We start from the raw sequence: 21375 nt of genomic DNA, 5'->3' as shown, positions 1-21375 counted from the left end.
TTAATCTTCGCCAAGCTGGAAAGCATTAACCGTGTATTTACATGTCCATGGTTTAATAGTATTGTTGATTTTCTGTCTATCCTTCCAGTCAGGGGTTTATTTATTTTGTTTCTATCTGCGTTTGAGCCCGATGCTATCACGTTAGCTCCGTAGCTAAAGTGCTTCACCGATGTATTGTCGTGGAGATAAAAGTCACTATGAATGTCCATTTCGCGTTCTTGACTCTCATTTTCAAGAGGATATAGTATCCGAGGTGGTTTAAAATACAAATCCGTGATCCACAATAGAAAAAGGAGAAAGTGTGGAATCCAATGAACCCTTGTACCTAAGTTAAGGTCAGAGCGAAAAAAGATACGCCCTGCACTGCACTATAGTCCTTCACTCTCACTTTCCTCATCCACGAATCTTTCATCCTCGCTCATATGAATGGGGTAATCGTCGCTTTCTCGGTCCGAATCTTTCTCGCTGCTGGTGTAAACAATAGGGAAATGTGAGCAGCACTCCAGCTTGTGACGCCACGCTACTTCCGGTAGGGGCAAGGCTTTTTTTTATCAGCGACCAAAAGTTGCGAACTTTATCGTCGTTGTTCTCTACTATATCCTTTCAGCAAAAATATGGCAATATCGCAAAATGATCAAGTATGACACATAGAATGGATCTGCTATCCCCGTTTAAATAAAAAAAAATTATTTCAGTAGGCCTTTAATATCAATCATGATACACACAGCACGCCATGCGTGTTATTACAACTATAGTACATAAAATGTCTGTTTTCTCATTACCTGTATTATGATTTCCCCATCAAATGAATAAACACTTTTTTATTTTTTTTTTAAACTGGTTCGACATGTCTGTTGCCCTTGATGGAGATGATGTGAGAGTTACACCTCACGTCCCAGAGGCCATAAGATGTGCCATAAGTGTGTGTGATGCATACCTTCACCAGGAGTTTAGTTAAGTTTTCATCACCCCAGTAAACTGCACCCGAAACACACCCTTTCTCCCACTGGACCTCGTCTGCAACAACACATCAACTCTTCAGGAATGCAGTCCATAAACACAATAGATCGCTAATTTAGTAAACACTTACTCAGAGTTTGGTACTCGCTGATTTTATCCAACACTTGGCTCTGCGTGAGGCCCTTCGAGGGCAACTTTTTCGTGTAGTACATCCCATTCTTTAGAGTGCACAAGCTTGCAGACATGTCGTCTAAAGCTTTGTTCAGCTGGCTCTGAATCTGTGGGGAGAGCACAGGGTTGTTTTTACGGACATCACATTTTACGGACATCATTTCATTGAAAAGACCAACTGTGTTATCATGTTCACTGCAACAGATTGATGTAAGATGGCAATGACAAGACATTTCTGAATGTTATCTCCACTGTACTGTCAATAACTGTGCCAAAGGTCCCCCCCTCCTCCTCCATTCTGCACTCATCATCAGCCATGACTCACAAGCGGCTCAGACAACACAGTCAGTCAGTGCTCTTACCGCACCCCCGACAAAGGGTATTTTTCTGATGAGTCGAAAGCACTGCTTCTTCATTCTGGATAGGAGACCTAACCAAAAAGAACCAGACAATCGCTTAGTTGAAATACTGACACCTCCCCCCCACCCCCCACGCCCCACTCCCTCCTGTCCTGCACCTAATAATGACTCATTTCTTACAATTGCTGTAATGCATAATCACATGTCAGGGGAAACAAGTAGTTAACCAGTACAACATCTTCCTCTGAGCAGCTTTCACTCAAAAGAATAATGGGTGGAGTTGACCTTATTACTAAGGAATTTTTAGGCAGTTGATTGACAGGCTGTCAATCAACTGCCTAAAAATTCTTTAGCATTTGCTGTCAATGACAGCAAATGCTAAAAAATATTTCTTCAGAGAAAAAAATTAGAGCGTTCAAAGAGCTCTTGTGCTCGTGGCTTAGACGGCATATATAATAGAGGTGGGAATCTTTGGGCACCTTACGATTCGATTACGATTCAGGAGGTACGATATGCATATGATACATCTTTATTATTCTATTGTATAATATTACATATTTTGAAAATGAGTGGATGGATATTATAATTGTCATATAATTAGTTATTAATGATATGTATAAAAGGCTCCTTCTTTGTGCTGCTGAAATATGCATCATTCCTGCTTTTTGAATAGGAGTGCTCACATGAGATGTATATGTCACACGTACAAATACTGTATATACTTTATGTACACGCACGCACACGCACACACATATACATACGTATACTTACATACATACATATACATACATACATACATATATATATATATATATATATATATATATATATATACATACATACATTAGTGGTGTAACGGTACGTGTATTTGTATTGAACCGTTTCGGTACAGGGGTTTCGGTTCGGTTCGCAGGTGTACCGAATGAGTTTGTAAGCTAAAGTCTTAACGGCGTGGCGAAGTTGGTAGAGTGGCTGTGCCAGCAATCGGAGGGTTGCTGGTTACTGGGGTTCAATCCCCACCTTCTACCATCCTAGTCACGTCCGTTGTGTCCTTGGGCAAGACACTTCACCCTTGCTCCTGATGGGTCTGGTAGCGCCTTGCATGGCTGCTCCCTCCATCAGTGTGTGAATGTGTGTGTGAATGGGTGAATGTGGAAATACTGTCAAAGCGCTTTGAGTACCTTGAAGGTAGAAAAGCGCTATACAAGTATAACCCATTTATCATTTATCATAACAAGCTGCTTTGCTTCTTCTGCCTCTGTCTCAGCACCCAGCAATGTCCCACCCACACAACTATCTGATTGGCTACAACTGAGCGGTAACAGCCAATCAGCAGTGCGTATTCAGAGCGCATGTCGTCAGTGCTTCAGCGTCGAGCAGAGAGGTGTTTAGCAGGTGAGCATAAGGCAGCGGACTCTTCCCAAATGATAATAAACACCTCCCAGTCAACTACTAGTAACATCACTATGAGCCCGTTGACCTTCTAGAAACTTAAACTGCAGCTCAGCTCGCTCGCAGTCCTTGAGGTGAAGGCTAATTAGCTTTTAGCGTAACGTTAGCTCATTTTCGGTGTGTGCGTGCGTGCGTGTGTGTGTGTGTGTGTGTGTGTGTGTGTGTGTGTGTGTGTGTGTGTGTGTGTGTGTGTGTGTGTGTGTGTGTGTGTGTGTGTGTGTGTGTGTGTGTGTGTGTGTGTGTGTGTGTGTTACGGACAGCAAAACCCTGTCCGTCTGTTATTTCACTTTACCTTTTTCTGTGTTGATTGAGCTGTGTTGAAGCAGGAAAAAAGGACATTATGTTAAATGAAGAGTTTCTGTCTCTGATAGTTGATATAATAATGTAACTGCATCATTAAGCCTACATGAACTCCATGGTGTTCAGGGATGAATAGTATCTCCTATTGTTATTGAACTATTTTTTCAGCTATAGCTACATTTATCATTAGTAATGTAGCAGCCTAGTTTTGAATGGCAGGGTCCCTGCTATCACATGTTGATAAAAATATAACATTTACATAATAAAAATCAACTACAGGCTTCCCAAATGCTGTAATAAATTAAGCATGATACATTGACTTGAAGGAGTCTTGTTCACAAGTGGGGGAAGAGTGGATCGTGAGATCGACAGGCGGATCTGTGCGGCGTCTTCAGTAATGTGGACGCTGTATCGATCCGTTGTGGTGAAGAAGAAGCTGAGCCGGAAGGCAAAGCTCTCAATTTACCGGTCGATCTACGTTCCCATCCTCACCTATGGTCATGAGCTTTGGGTTATGACCGAAAGGACAAGATCACGGGTACAAGCCGCCGAAATGAGTTTCCTCCGCCGGGTGGCGGGGCTCTCCCTTAGAGATAGGGTGAGAAGCTCAGCCATCCGGGGGGAGCTCAAAGTAAAGCCGCTGCTCCTCCACATCGAGAGGAGCCAGATGAGGTGGTTCGGGCATCTGGTTAGGATGCCACCCGAACGCCTCCCTAGGGAGGTGTTTAGGGCACGTCCAACCGGTAGGAGGCCACAGGGAAGACCCAGGACACGTTGGGAAGACTATGTCTCCCGGCTGGCCTGGGAACGCCTCAGGATCCCCCGGGAGGAGCTGGACGAAGTGGCTGGGGAGAGGAAAGTCTGGGCTTCCCTGCTTAAGCTGCTGCCCCTGCGACCCGAACCTCGGATAAGCGGAAGAAGATGGATGGATGGATGGAATTGACTTGAAACTGTTTAATGTTGCACTTTTTATATGTAGAAGAAAAGTTTTGTCATTTTATTTAATGTGAGCAACAACTTGAGGCAGTTTAATGTTGATTAATGTGGGCAGAATTATTATAGTGTTCCCAATGTTAAAAGGATAAAGCCATTGTTTACAAATTTGGTAAATAAATAACCAAAACATTTATATTTTGTTGTTTTCTTACTGTATTTAAAATTAACCGAACCGTGACCTCTAAACCAAGGTACGTACCGAACCAAAATTTTTGTGTACCGTTACACCCCTAACATACATACATACATACATATCAGTGTTTCCTCCAGAAAATGTGTTCGTTAAGGTGGTGTCTCTCCGGCGGACAGACCGGGGAAGGCGGTGGGTGGGTGTAAGGATCGGTGTAACTCGGCCTGTCGCCATCACGTCTCCACCTCGTCGCTGCCACCACAGCCTGGGGTGCAATAGACTACAGACTGCGGTGAAGTAGGCCGGCTTCGTCGCGTGAAGAAGCCTTACAATTTTTGGTTGTGTTTTCCGCTCCATTTGCTGAATGGCGATATACGTTATATATCTCGATATTTTTTCCGTAAAGTAAAAACAAAACAGTCCTAGTTACCTGAGATACTAAGTATGTCATTATTATGAGTTAGTAAGTCAATACTTTGACTTAGTAATTTACTAAGTCAAAATAATGACAAAATATTGACTTACTAAGTCAAATCAATGACTTACTGTAAGTAAGCGTTTGCAATAAGCGTTTGAAAAAAGGAGTTAAAAGTGGTGCCACATGCTGACATATGTTCAACTCATCATGCTTAATTTATTTCAGCATTTGGGAAGCCTGAAGTTGATTTTTATTATGTAAATGTTATATTTTTATCCACATGTGATAGCAGGGACCCTACCAATCAAAACTAGGCTGCTACATTATTAATGATTAATGTAACGTTAGCTGAAAAAATAGTACAATAGCAATAGTAGAGACTATTCATCCCTGAACACCATGGAGTTCATGTAGGCTTTATGATGCAGTTACATTATTATATCAACTATCAGAGACAGCTTCAGGAAACTCTTCATTTAACATAATGTCGTTTTTTGCTGCTTCAACACAGCTCAATCAACACAGAAAAAAGTGAAATAACTCAGTTGTTAACTGTAGGTCAATAATGATTGTCTTTCTCTCAGACAGACAGGGCTTTGCTGTCCGTAACACACGCACGCACGCACACACACACACACACACACACACCGCAAAAGCTAAAGTCACGCTAAAAGCTAATTAGCCTTCACCTCAAGGACTGCGAGCGAGCAGAGCTGCCGCTTATGTTTCTAGAACGTCAACGGGCTCATAGTGATATTACTAGTAGTGGACTGGGAGGTGTTTATTATAATTTGGGGAGAGTCCGCTGCCTTATGCTTACCTGCTAAACACCTTTCTGCTCACCCCACCGCAGGAGCACTGACTCCATGTGCTCTGAATACGCACTGCTGATTGGCTGTTACATGTGCTCTGAATACGCACTGCTGATTGGCTGTTATCGCTCTGCGTGTAAACAATCAGATGGCTCTGTGGGTGGACAATGCTGGGTGCTGCAGAGACGTACTGACAAAGGCAGATGCAGAACTAATCGGAGCAGCTTGTTAAGACTTTAGTTTAGGCGGTGGCTCTCGGCGGTGGCTCTCGGCGGTGGCTCTCGGGAAACCCTGTATATGTGTCTATATATATATATATATATATATATATATATATATATATATATATATATATATATATATATATACACATATACATATATATCTATATCCATCCATTTTCTACCACTTGTCCCTTTTGGGGTCGCGGGGGGGTGCTGGAGCCTATCTCAGCTGCATTCGGGCAGAAGGCGGCGTACACTCTGGACAAGTTACACGCACACACACACACACACACACACACACACACACACACACACACACACACACACACACACACACACACACACACACACACACACACACACACACACACACACACACACAGTATATAAATATATACTTCCTTTGTTTTCACTTTATCCAAATGCGTATGCAAGTGAGGTGGAAGCCACATTGGGGCCACATTGGGGCCTGTAGGCGTTTATATTGGAGTCTGATGAAAATCAGATTTTACTTGCAGTGTCAACAGTAAGCTGGAAAAAAATCTGATCTAAAAATAAATCTAATTTGGGCCACTTTAGCCTGCAGTGTAAACGTAGTCTTAGTGAGCAGGAACCCTGTATTGTTTCAATTTTCGTCCCTTCTAAAACAACGAAATGCCCAATGCATCACACTTTCCCCCAGTTGCAGTAAACTTGCAGCTTAAAGAGATGTGTCATATCTACCATCTACTCATTCATATATATGGCTGACATAGACATGTATGTATATTATTCTCTCCTTTGACTTATTCATATACTTGCTAATTTTCTCTTCTAAACTTAGTTAAGTTAAGTTAAGTTAAGTTAAGTTAAAGTACCAATGATTGTCACACACACACTAAATGTGGTGAAATTTGTCCTCTGCATTTGACCCATCCCCTTGTTCACCCCCTGGGAGGTGAGGGGAGCAGTGGGCATCAGCGGTGCCGCGACCAGGAATAATTTTTGGTGATTTAACCCCCAATTCCAACCCTTGATGCTGAGTGCCAAGCAGGGAGGTAATGGGTCCCATTTTTATAGTCTATATTATGACTCGGCTGGGGTTTGAACTCACAACCTACCGATCTCAGGGCGGACACTCTAACCACTAAACCACTGAGTAGGTTACTTAGCTGGTTACTTACTCACTGCTGTAATATACAATTAGACTTTTGCGAAAAATGTACAACGCATTTCTTATTTTCTTGTTTCACCACTTCACATTCAAGCTCGCTTAGCGCCACAGCTTGCGCAGCGTGTCCTATCCTACTCCATCAATTTGTGTCTGCACTATATTTGCATTTTAGAACTGTCTGTCCTACTTTATTTAACATACATAAATAATACATTTTTGCCAGAATCATCCACATTCCAATCGAAAGGTATCAAAATGTGTTATTTCTCCCCATCGCTAATATATGGATCAGTGTTTTCCATAGGACTGCAATCTATCAGTGGCACTGGGTAGCTGGGTGGGGTGCAGTTAGCCATAATAACCAATTTCTTTAGTAGTTAGATGTCATTTACTAAATAAACAGGGCTGACATTCTGAATAAAGATGCCATAAAATGTCAATAAAACATCACACACACTTATAGGAGAAGTAGGTACTGCTTCAATATATCTTTTATCTCGGCAGTAACTCTTGCACTGAGAGAAAGCCACATCATACTATAAACTATAACGTCTCAAAGTAAATTGTTTTGCAAAAAGAATCTCCCCATAAACATGGAGATGTCTTAACAGGTAGTGCCGAATCTCCAAATTTGTCTGTGGAAAGCCACCACAAAAAAATAAATATATATATACACTTTGTGTTATGCTGTGCTTACTTTCTTGCTGGAATAGAAACCCTTTCAGCCAGATGGCACCCAGTGTGGTGATAACTGTCACTCCGATGATTTGCCATGGCTCCGAATCCCCGCAGTGTAAGTTTACCTGCCGCCTGCCCTCCTCCACGTAGAGGAGTACCATCTCCTTGTACACCTCCAAGGCACTCTGGGGAAGACACATATATACGGACAGGAGTGTCAATAATATGGCTTCATATTACAAATATTTGCAGTGTTTCCCACAGGACTGCTATCTGTCCGTTGCTGCGAGTTAGGAGCCTCAACTTGAGCAGAAAATAAGAAGATCAATACGTGTTTTCCTGTTAAGACTCTCTAAAAGGGTCCCAAAAGACCAGGTTTTACAAACCCCATTTCCATATGAGTTGGGAAATTGTGTTAGATGTAAATAGAAACGGAATACAATGATTTGCAAATCATTTATAACTCATATTCAGTTGAATATGCTACAAAGACAACATATTTGATGTTCAAACTGATAATTTTTTTTTTTTTAAATAATAATTAACTTTAGAATTTGATGCCAGCAACACGTGACAAAGAAGTTGGGAAAGGTGGCAATAAATACTGATAAAGTTGAGGAATGCTCATCAAACACTTATTTGGAACATCCCACAGGTGTGCAGGCTAATTGGGAACAGGTGGGTGCCATGATTGGGTATAAAAACAGCTTCCCAAAAAATGCTCAGTCTTTCACAAGAAAGGATGGGGCGAGGTACACCCCTTTGTCCACAACTGCGTGAGCAAATAGTCAAATAGTTTAAGAACAACGTTTCTCAAAGTGCATTTGCAAGAAATTTAGGGATTTCAACATCTACGTTCCATAATACATACTTGCCAACCCTCCCGGATTTTCCGGGAGACTCCCGAAATTCAGCGCCTCTCCCGAAAACCTCCCGGGACAAAGTTTCTCCCGAAAATCTTCCGAAATTCAGGCGGAGCTGGAGGCCACGCCCCCTCCAGCTCCATGCGGACCTGAGTGAGGACAGCCTGTTTTCACGTCTGCTTTCCCACAATATAAACAGCGTGCCTGCCCAATCACGTTATAACTGTAGAATGATCGAGGGCGAGTTCTTGGTTTCTTATGTGGGTTTATTGTTAGGCAGTTTCATTAACGTCCTCCCAGCGCGGTAACAACACACAACAACAGCAGTCACGTTTTTGTCTACCGTAAAGCAGTTCGTCTGCCGTAAACAGCAATGTTGTGACACTCTTAAACAGGACAATACTGTTATCTACTGTACATGCATATGTGACAATAACATCTACGGCTTTTAGAGAGGCTAGTGCACAACTGCGCACACAACAAGGAGACGAAGCAGAAGAACAAGGAAGATACAGCCGTGGCGACGCCGACGACGAGTAAGATGAAGAAACACGCTTGTAAGTTCCAAGCCGCAGCTGCGATTGGACCTGGATAGCCTCCGGGAAGAAGTAGTGGACTACCAAGTGCTTGGCAGTGAAGATCTTCCTCAGGAAGCAAAGATTGACCGGTTTTGGGCCATGCTAGGGAGAGATGGAAGATTCCAGACTCTAGTGCATTTGATGAAAGCACTTTTGTGTGTGCCACACAGCAATGCATCATCAGAGAGGGTGTTCTGCATGATTAGAAAAATAGTGACAGAGAATAGAACAAGGATGGACAATTCAACCCTTAACTCAACAATGAGTAGATGAGTGTTATGTGTGTGTATATGTGTAAATAAATTAACACTGAAATTCAAGTATTTCTTTTATTTATATATATATATATATATATATATATATATATATATATATATATATATATATATATATATATATATATATATATATATATATATATATATATAAAATATATATATATATATATATATTTAATAAAATAAATATATATATATATATATATATATATATATATATATATATATATATATATATATATATATATATATATATATATATATATATATATAGCTATAATTCACTGAAAGTCAAGTATTTCTTATATATACAGTATATATATGAAATACTTGACTTGGTGAATTCTAGCTGTAAATATACTCCTCCCATCTTAACCACGCCCCAACCACGCCCCCACCCTAACCACGCCCCCGCCCCAACCCAGACCACGCCCCCCACCACCCTGCCCCTCACCTCCAGAAATCGGAGGTCTCAAGGTCGGCAAGTATGACTACTGTGCACGTTTGTTTCATCACACCACACAGGATGCTCAAGCTTTATCGAATAAAGCTCAGACTGACATGCTTTTTGAAACAATTAATGTGTGATTTTAAAAAAAAAGTAATTTCCTGTAACAATGGCAGCATTATGATATCTGATACCTTTCAAGCAAGAGCTAATCAGGCAGTTTAGCCTGCTGCATACCTTAACATAATAATCAATTACCCCATAATGTAATCATATTAGCTCGAAGAGAATACATGGGATCCAATGAACCGCGTATATTTTGACTGCAATTCTGTGATTTTGTTGTATTTGATAATACTTTTGATTGCAAATCAAATAATTGATATTAATAGAATGTAAATGTAGTTTTTATCAGAATGTAGCAATATTCTGTGGCTATTAGTTCTAACTTTCTTCAAAAAAGTAATTTTTGAAGTCATGGCGTTCAATGTTTTTGCAATACTTTAAATAGTATTGGAAAATGTTAAAACATTTTTAAATGTCATTAAAAAAATATTTTATAGTGTTATACAAAATCTTATATTTTTTCATTTTAAAAGTAAATATATTCAATCATTTAAACCTCTAACACAGAGTCCCCAAACTATGCCCGCAGGCTGCCAACGTCCAACGTCTGGCCCGCAGAACATCCCAAGTTCAAAAAATAAAAAACAAAATATATATTATATATATGTATGTATGTATACATACATACATACATACATACATACATACATACATACATACATAGATATATACATTTATATATATATTTGTACATATTTATATATGTACATATATATGTGTGTGTGCTTGTGTGTGTATGGTAGACATTTTACCAACCCTGCTAAAAGTGCAATTCTCATTGATTTTCTTATTTTTGTCTCCTAGGCAAAACTTTTTATTTCTTTGGTTGTTTTGGAGCTTCTAATTTGCAGCAGTAATTGCACATATAGGTATTTGCATCGACTTCTGTCTTTGTAACAAATGGGGAAAGGGGGAGTGACATGCCGTAAAGCAAGTCAGCACAATTGTAGTTTTTTGTGTGGCAGGGTTCCTGCCACCCTCCTTAACATTGCTAAGGGCCAGTAAAAGCGACACAGGACCCTTAGGCCATGACAGAAGTGTCATTCAAATAGTTGTAATTCGATATATCATCCCAAAAGGTATGAAAATACTTTATGAAGGTTGAAAAGTTACTTAGTGCTGCTTTAAACTATTATACTAAATACATACATATATACTACATACATATACATATACTACATACATATACATACCGTAAATACTAAAATAAGCCTTGAGCCATAAAGTATGTTTTATTCAATTAGTCAATTCATTGAACAATATAATAGTAGATTACTCGATTACGGAAATAATCGATCGCTGCAGCCCTACAATAGGAAATAAGATTCACCAACACAGATGTCCAGATTACTGTGGAATTTTGAAATAAAAACAGAGCTTGTTTGTATTGTATTTAATGAGGTACCAATACTTCCGTATCAATCGTTGACGTCACGCGCATACGTCATCATATCTAGACGTTTTCAACCGGAAGTGTGGCGGGAAATTTAAAATTGCACTTTATAAGTTAACCCGGCCGTGTTGGCATGTGTTGCAATGTTAAGATTTCATCATTGATATATAAACTATCAGACTGCGTGGTCAGTAGTAGTGGGTTTCAGTAGGCCTTTAATGTTCTTGTTTTGTGTGCGCACACGCTATAACGGTTGAGCTTGTCGTTGTTGTTGTGTTATTTTGATAACAAAGATATAGTTGATTCGTTACCCCCTTGTTATGTTTGTTTGACATATATGTATATACATTATAGTGTGTTCAAAGTGTGCAGTCTTTTACTGAAATATTGTCGAGGCTAGAACCAATTATTCATGTTTACATTGTTTCTTATGGGGAACTATGCTTCACTAAACACACTTTTTGATTTACGGCCCATGTTCAAGACTCAATTAAATTTAAAAATCAAGATTCCACTGTAGTTACATATGCAGAAAACAATATGGAATAAATATCCTAAAATTCTTGAGGAGGGAAGGGGAGAGGTACCTTAAACTTTGCTACAAGTTCTTTCTTGAATTCAATAATGTTTCTCACCTTCTTTATCAAAGTGCTACCACTCGTAACTTTCTGTGGGCCCATGGTGGCTCATTTTAAAAAGCTCAACAACTGAGCCAACAACACCTGGTATATGCTGTTATTAGGCACTCGATTACGTGGAATGATATGCGAACTAACGGGCTAGTTCAGAGGTGTCTAAACTTTTTCCACTAAAAAATAAATGGATGCGGGGGCCATTATGAAATTTTTAATTTTTAAAACTAACACAATATGTAGATTTTTTAAAGAAAAAACAATAGCCTGCATGTCAGCTTTGTGGTATTAGCGTCAACATTTCAACTTTGTCTTGTTACATTACAGCTGTTTGCTCTAATATACCACTTCTTATGTGTGTGGTTTCTTTAGTAATGGTATTTTTAGAATGTGCTATGGGCCGCAAAATGACCCCTGGGTCGCATTTTGGACACTCCTGGACTAGTTTATTATGTACATGTGAACATTTTGGTCACAAACCCAGTGGGGCATACAAAAACCGAAGTACACTGTACCAAAAATATGCACCATTGCAAACAACACCCACAATAACAAAAACATGTTGAAATGATTCGAATCAGAATCAACTTTTAATATCATTTAAAGCAGGGATGTCAAACTCGTTTTCATTCTGCATTACCCTTGGAACAGCGGATAATATATACATTGGACTATGCATTTCAATATAATATATATTTTTATGTACACTGTAAAAAAATATGTAACTTTTACAGGAAAAAAACCTAAACTTAGTATATATAATTGTATACACTGTCTTTTTTTAAAAATGTTTACAACATGTTGTATTACGGTGAATGGAAAAAAACGTTGTTTTTTTTACGGTAAAAACTGTCAGATTAGTCGCCAGAATTTTACTGTAAAATTTACAGTGTGATTTTATTTTGTTTATTATTTTTACATCATATTAGTGTGAATGGAAAACCAAAACCAGTCTTTTTTTTTTATTCCGGCAACTGAGCTGCCGGACTTGAAACAACACAAACAACAAAAAACAACCATATATTTTACAGTAAAACTGGCAGTTAAGTCGCCAGATATTTACAGTAATAGAAAGTGGTACGATGCAGTAATATGCTGTATTATAAACCACCGTAAATTTTACCGAAACAATTATTGTAATTTTTACAGTGTACATACAATTGGATGGATAACTTGCTTTGAAATCATAAGTCAAGCAGATATTTAAGTATTTGTTTCTTTTTTAAGAGAAATAAATGTTTAGAAAGTATGATAATATATTGATCTCAATATCGGATACTATTGAAGTTTATATGCAGTTTCATGCCGTGCATATATTTTTACTATCAGAATGGGAAAACATTTACATTAAGTAAGACAGTACTTTATTGAAACAATATTGCCATGCTTTTGTGGGCCATATAAAATGATGTGGCGGGCCAGATGTGGCCCCCGGGCCTTGAGTTTAATACATTAATATAAAGGCTGACAGCGCTTTCATAAAACCCCCAAACAACATTTAGGTATATGTGATATGTTGAGGCGCTCCATCAACTTCTTCTTCTCTGTCCTTGTCATTAAAATGTTGAGCGGACACTAAATTCAATGTGATGTCCTTTTGGCAGCAGATAACAAACGTGTGTGCGCTCGTAATCGCACACAATATTTTCCTAAAGAAAACAAACAGCCGGTGTTTGTCCGGAGATGTGAGCAGCTGCTGCACACCTGCCCGACCTGCCACTCGCCTCATCTCCCTCAGATTCCACCTCTTTTGTTGCCACATCAGCCAGGTGAGTGGATCTCACAAGGAGTCCAGTGCAGCATGCATGGAACGACGTTCACTTTATTAATCAAAGCAGAGCAACAGGAATGAGGAGGAGCGTGCAGCCAATCAGGAACGTCATGGAGTGCTTTGATGCAAAGCTACATCAATCAGCCTTTGTTTGCCCTGTGAAATGTATAAAGCTGCTGATGTCGACATGACAAATATTCAGAGGACATTACATACGGTCATGTCACCTGGAAAATCATCATGAATCATATTAGCAGCCCTGCAAGAAGAAAAGAAAGTTCCCCTGGGTAGATTACGTCGGTCGGCAGTTTACGGCTCGTAAGTCGACTTTTGCAGAAATAAACGCACACGAGCATGAAGGTCGCGCATGAAGCGAAAGAGCAGCGACATCCAAACTTGGTCCATGGAGGGACGCATGCACAGAGGTTGAACCATGCGTTAGCCATTTTGTACATAAAGATGTTATAAGCCATCTGAACAAGACATCTTGTGCTGCAGGTGACAAAGCTAATTGGAAAATTATTGAATACTATATCCCATTAAGAAGCTCTGCTTCTTCCTACTCCTTTTCGAACATGTTGAAAAGAGAAACTGGAAATTGTGATGTATCATGTTGTATGCTTGCATGTTCGAAATAAACTCAAACTCAACTCAATTAATTATTTTTTCTTTTATATAAAAAAAATGCATTTTGGACACTCCTAATGATTCTATTCACTACTTTTACTTTATCTATGTCATGTTACTTATCAGTGCAAAGTCGACTAAAAGCAGGACATTTTACAACCTACTCAGTTTTTTGTGTTCTGTGCTGTTTTCTGTGAGGTCAGATGTCGAAATGTATGGTTAATTGCAAATGACTAAACTCTTCCACAACAAACTAATCCAAGCGTGCCTTTTCGGAACACATTCCGGAACACAAACTGAAAAGATGACATTCAAGAGTTTTTTTGAAGGATAAAAATTGAAATATACATTACAAGCAAAGTATATCCACACAAACCCCTAATAGGATAGTGAGGACAAGGGTATTCAAAGTGTGAGCCAATGGACATTTTTTCATTGAAAATGTGATATATTAGACCAGTGGTTCTCTCTCTCTTTTTTAAATTTTTTTTTTATCAAGTACCACCTCAGAAAACACTTGGTTCACCAAGTGCCACCATAATGACCAACATTAAAAAACAGTTGCGTTGTAGGCCTAAATATTCATTAAAAACAAGGCAGATGTTTTGTTTAGCAAGAGTGATTAATATTTTAGGCACTGTAACATTACACACCATTTGTCTATAAAATAGTTTGAACTGTACTTCTGCATAATATTGTAAGCTTATTAACATTAAAGGAAACAACATACCGGTCTGACCTCGTCTCCTACCGTGGTTACAGTGAAGCCAAGTGCTATAATATGCTTCATTATATTCTGGTACGGCAAAAAAAGCATGTTCTCCGAGGACCCCCTGGCATCGCTCCGCGCCCCCCAGGGGGGCCCGCCCCACTATTTGAGAAGGACTAATCACTCTATCACACATTATACTAATAATAATTATTTGCATCAATGTTTACTTTAAGTAGTTAAGCATATATTGACCTACTCTGGGCTGGTAAAAAGTCATGGTATATCTCACAGCTGTCCAAAGTGTGGCTTAGGGGCCATTTACGGACTGCAGCTGTTTTTTTAATTCTACAGTCAAAATAAACACGTCCCAGATTAGAGCAGAACACACACACACACATACAAAAAATAGATCCGGCCTAACTCCCCCCAAAAATGGGAGCTGACATCCAGAATAGCCGACAACCCGTGCGTCTTACTGTGTATAGCAGGGGTGTCAAACGTACGGCCCGTGGGCCGGATCAGGCCCGCGAACAGGTTTTATCCGGCCCGCGGGATGAGTTTGCTAAGTAAAAAAATGAGCCGAAATGTTTTAATGAAAGAAACAGCTGTTCTAAATGTGTCCACTAGATAGCAATTATTTTTTATCTTTGTAGATGATGCTACATATTAATAAATAAATTAAAAAAATCACATGATGTTAGTGCACCAGTCGAGGAAAATGAGCCAACTACATTTCAGTTCAATTTTAGGACTAGATGGAACAATCCCATGATACACATAACCTGAGTAGAGTGGTAACAGTAGGCTACCTCCTTCGGAGCTGCTTCAAAGCGGTTATGGTGTTGGACCTAGTTGGGTGGGAGACGAAGAGACGACGACGAAGACCAGATTTAATCTTTTGACCTCCTACCACCCACCTAGAGGCTCGGATGATGACCTCCATAGCCATTGTAAAAGCAAGAGGTGAGATGGTACACCCTGCCATTATTCCTATTTCAAGTCGCTGCCATGCTGTGGTACACTCACCAGTTGTCAGGCATAGCTGTAGGTCCTGGAAATAGGCTTTGACAAGACCAGTTATGGAATCCGGGACACTGGATTACATCCTGTAATTTGATTTTGATATTATTTTTTTATCTTGATAGATTGAAATTGAACACCAATGAGGTGACTGATGAACATTATCACATCATTTATTCAGAAAGTATAAATAACGTCAAATAAAGATAGAATACTATTAACCGCAACATGTAAGTGTAAAAAAAACCCAATAACATTATGATTTGTACATTTTAAGAATTTGCTTGTTCTATTTTCAAACAAAGAAAACAATCTGAAGTTGTCTTTATTTTTAAGTTATCGTGCCGTGATTTTACCAGTCCGGCCCACTTGGGAGTAGATTTTTCTCCATGTGGCCCCTGATCTAAAATGAGTTTGACACCCCTGGTGTATAGTCTATGATGGTTTCTTTGCATCCGGTCATGATGAATATGCTGATGTGATACGTTTGTTGTGCGGAAGCCCTCAAAAAGTTATTTTAATTGGTGGAATAAAAATAATACTAGTAAGAAATAATAATAATAAAATTAAAAACATAGATATCTCAAGGGGGTTAATTTAGGTATTACACTAATTATATTTGTTTCACAAAACACAAAGCTAAGATGTTTTGTTCAGATAGTTTAGCATGTAGAAAATGTGTCAAAGTGAACCCCGCATCCTTAATTTTTTCTGTAAATCCTTATCTCAATACTTTTGACCTGCACAGAAAATACTTTGCCGCACACAATGATGCCCACGCTCATGAGCTATGAGCACCACTTTTAAATATAGACTATACACTGTTAGTACAGTTGGGCTGTGGGATTGTGAATGGGATTATATCATTATGACATATAAATAAATAAATGATAAATGGGTTATACTTGTATAGCGCTTTTCTACCTTCAAGGTACTCAAAGCGCTTTGACAGTATTTCCACATTTACCCATTCACACACACATTCACACACTGATGGCGGGAGCTGCCATGCAAGGCGCTAACCAGCAGCCATCAGGAGCAAGGGTGAAGTGTCTTGCCCAAGGACACAACGGACGTGACTAGGATGGTAGAAGGTGGGGATTGAACCCCAGTAACCAGCAACCCTCCGATTGCTGGCCCGGCCACTCTACCAACTTCGCCACACCGCCCCATATGACCCTTGACACCATCCTGCCATAACAAATACACCAAGTCAGCATTGTTTGGGCTTAGGGAAAAAAACAAATTGTTTTTTTTATTTGAAATGATAAGTGCTGTAGTTTGTCCATTTAATGAGATGTTTACATGATATTGTGTTCAGATGTAGAAGACACAATGAGACTGTATAGGCTATGACGTCACCCCCCCAACCAACAACAAATTCTATTTTTATTTGTCACAATTTTTTTTTATTTTTTTTCCCCTCTACTGTTGCAAAGTACAAGTGATGCTGACTCCTACCTGCCAGCAGCATCCACAGCAGCAGCAGCACGGCGGAGAAACCACAAGTTGCCCGCATCTTCGCCGACCATAAGTGAAAGTTGCTGCATACAAATGCTCGTCACGCACTGAGACAACACATCCGAAGGCAAAACACAAAAAAATATTCTGGAAATCAAGCAGTGCGTGTTTTCCGTGGGATCCAGGCAGCGGTGGCCAAACTGGAACGATGCTTGTGCTTGCTGCGCGGCGTGGAGGGGGCGGGGTGGGGAGTGGGGGGTGGAGGGTGGAGGGTGGGGGGTTATGGGGGGGGGGGGGGTGTTGCTTCCGCGACAGCAGGCGGGAAAAAAGCATCTACAGGAAATTTAAGAGCATAATTTACCAGCAGGTCAGCCACCTCATTAACACTCTGCAGGGGGAATCATCAACTACAAGCTTTATTCCTTGTAAAGGTGCAGTCCACTTCTGCCAGGGGAGGAATTGATTTCAATCGCTTATTATTGTTATTTAACATCTTTGTGGTTAGGACTTCTCATCTCATTCAAGATTAAAACATGTAAAAAAAAATAGGCTGCGGCTCACCTATGACACGATGGACAAATTCCTTAGTAATTAGGTTGTTATGTGTTTCCAGTGTTGGGCAAAATTGTTAGCTACTAGTTACTAGGGTTGGGTAAATTACTTTTAAAAAGGTAATGTTTGTAGTTACTAGTTACTAGTGGTCAAATGTATTAGTTACTAGGGTTGGGCAAATTACATTTACCAAGTAATTAGTTGTCTGTCTATCTGTGTTGGCCCTGTGATGAGGTGGCGACTTGTCCAGGGTGTACCCCGCCTTCCGCCCGAATGCAGCTGAGATAGGCTCCAGCATCCCCTGCGACCCCAAAAGGGACAAGCGGTAGAGAATGGATGGATGAATAGTTATAGTTACTCGATACCAATGTTGGGGAAACATTAGTTTACAGTTACTAGTGTTGGCCACATTACTTTTTAAACGTGATTAGTTGTAGTTACTAGTTACCAATGTTGGGAAAATGTAGTAGTTACTAGAGTTGGGTAAATTACATTTACCAAGTAATTAGTTATAGTTACTTGATACCAATGTTGGGGAAACATGTGTTTCTAGTTACTAGTGTTGGCCACATTACTTTTTAGAAGTAATTAGTTATAATTACTAGTTATCAATGATGGGCAAATGTATTAGTTACTAGGGTTGGGCAAATTACATTTACCAAGTAATTAGTTATAGTTACCCGATACCAATGTTGGGGAAACATTAGTTTCCAGTTACTAGTGTTGGCCACATTACTTTTTAAAAGTGATTAGTTATAGTTACTAGTTACCAATGTAGGGCAAATGTATTAGTTACTAGAGTTGGGCAAATTACATTTACCAAGTAATTAGTTATAGTTACTTGATGCCAATGTTAAGGAAACATTCGTTTTTAGTTGCTATAGTGTTGGCCACATTACTTTTTAAAAGTAATTAGTTATAGTTACTAGTTACCAATGTTGGGAAATGTATTAGTTACAACAGTTGGGCAAATTAAATTTACCAAGTAATTAGTTATAGTTACTTGATGCCAATGTTAAGGAAACATTCGTTTTTAGTTGCTATTGTTGGCCACATTACTTTTTAAAAGTAATTAGTTTTAGTTCTTAGTTACCAATGTTGGGAAAATTTATTAGTTACTGGAGTTGGGCAAATTACATTTACCAAGTAATTAGTTATAGTTACTCGATGCAAGAAATCTGCGTTCAAAGAACTCCGGATTATTAGTGATTCCCAGAGCTCAAAAAAAGTCTGCGGGCTATAGAGCGTTTTCTATTCGGGCTCCAATACTATGGAATGCCCTCCCGGTAAAAGTTAGAGATGCTACCTCAGCAGAAGCATTTAAGTCTCATCTTAAAACTCATTTGTATACTCTAGCCTTTAAATAGACTCCCTTTTTAGACCAGTTGATCTGCCGTTTCTTTTCTTTTCTTTTCTACTCTGCTCCCAACCCGGGGTGGACCGCTAGCCTGTCCATCAGATGGGGACATCTCTACGCTGCTGACCCGTCTCCGTTCGGGATGGTTCCTGCTGGCCCCACCATGGACTGGACTTTCGCTGATGTGTTGGACTTCCACAATATTATGTCAGACCCACTCGAAATCCATTGCTTTCGGTCTCCCCTAGAGGGGGGGGGGGTTACCCACATATGCGGTCCTCTCCAAGGTTTCTCATAGTCATTCACATTGACGTCCCACTGGGGTGAGTTTTCCTTGCCCGTATGTGGGCTCTGTACCGAGGATGTCGTTGTGACTTGTACAGCCCTTTAAAACACTTGTGATTTAGGGCTATATAAATAAACATTGATTGATTGATTGATTGATTGATTGATTGATTGATTGATTGATGCCAATGTTAAGGAAACATTAGGTTTTAGTTGCTAGTGTTGGCCACATTACTTTTTAAAAGTAATTAGTTATAGTTACTAGTTACCAATGTTGAGAACATTTATTAGTTACTAGAGTTGGGCAAATTACATTTAGCAACTAATTAGTTATAGTTACTAGATACCAATGTTGGGGAAACAGATTAGTTTATAGTTACTAGTGTTGCCACATTACTTTTTAAAAGTAACTAGTTATAGTTACTAGTTAGAAATGATGGGCAAATGTATTAGTTAATAGGGTTGGGCAAATTACATTTACCAAGTTATTAGTTATAGTTAATCGATACCAATGTTGGGGAAACATTAGTTTGTAGTTACTAGTGTTGGCCACATTACTTATTAAAAGTAATTAGTTGTAGTCACTAGTTATCAATGATGGGCAAATGTACTAGTTAATAGAGTTGGGCAAATTACATTTACCAAGTAATTAGTTATAGTTACTAGATACTAATGTTGGGAAAACACATTAGTTTCTAGTGACTAGTGTCGGGCATATTACTTTTTCAATCAATCAATCAATCAACGTTTATTTATATAGCTCTGAATCACAAGTGTCTCAAAGGGCTGCACAAGCCACAACGACATCCTCGGCTCAGATCCCACATCAGGACAAGAAAAAACTCAACCCAATGGGTAACAATGAGAAATCAAATCAAATTAGTTTTAAGATGGGACTTAAATGCTTCTACAACTACTTTTTAAAAGTAGTTGTTGTTACTAGTTACCAATGTTGGTTAAATGTTTTAGTTACTATGGTTGGGCAAAAGTACATTTAACAAGTAATTAGTTATAGTTACTAGATACCAATGTTGGTAAGCGTATTACTTAATAGGGTTAGGCAAATTACATTTACCAAGTAATTAATTATAGTTACTAGATACCAATTTTGGGGAAACATATTAGTTTGTATTCATTCGTGTTGACCTTTTTACTTTTTAAAAGTAATTAGTTACAGTTACTAGGGGAAACATATTTGTTTCCAGTTACTAGTGTTGGGCAAATTACTTTTAAAAGCAATGTATTATAGTTACTAGATACCAATGTTAGGGAAACACATTAGTTTCTACTGTATAGTGTTGGGAAAATGACTTTAAACATGTAATTAGCTAGTTACTATAGGTGCCATTGTTGGACAAAAATATTACTTACTAGTTTGGAAAATCACTTTAAGTAAGTAATTAGGTATTGCTAAAAGTTACCTGGCCAAACAATTTAATTGCTAACATAATTACTAGATAATGAATGTAATACCAGTGCAAGTAATTATTGCAGTGAGTAGTGAGTAGACTAGAGAGAGGTGTTATTAGATAAGTGTGCATAATGTATTATCTGTCAATTAGTGTGTGTGCCTTTAAAAAGCGGTGCCTTTTGAGTGGCGTGAGCTGTCTTTTCTCAGT

At 39.1% G+C, this 21375-nt stretch overlaps 1 protein-coding gene and 1 pseudogene across 1 annotated transcript in view; one reads left to right on the top strand and one right to left on the bottom strand.

Annotated features, from left to right (window-relative positions):
- LOC133657820 (sphingosine-1-phosphate lyase 1-like) overlaps positions 1-17620 on the bottom strand; it is a 29167-nt pseudogene extending 11547 nt beyond the window's left edge.
- Positions 1-21375, top strand: part of pcbd1 (pterin-4 alpha-carbinolamine dehydratase/dimerization cofactor of hepatocyte nuclear factor 1 alpha) — a 163544-nt gene that overhangs the window by 19227 nt on the left and 122942 nt on the right. The gene's annotated exons all lie outside the window — the stretch shown is intronic.

The sequence above is a fragment of the Entelurus aequoreus genome, linkage group LG09 (assembly GCF_033978785.1).
Source record: "Entelurus aequoreus isolate RoL-2023_Sb linkage group LG09, RoL_Eaeq_v1.1, whole genome shotgun sequence".
In the NCBI taxonomy this organism is placed as follows: Eukaryota; Metazoa; Chordata; class Actinopteri; order Syngnathiformes; family Syngnathidae; genus Entelurus; species Entelurus aequoreus.
The sequence above is the reverse complement of the archived record's forward strand: the minus strand, read 5'-3'. Positions and strand labels throughout refer to the sequence as shown.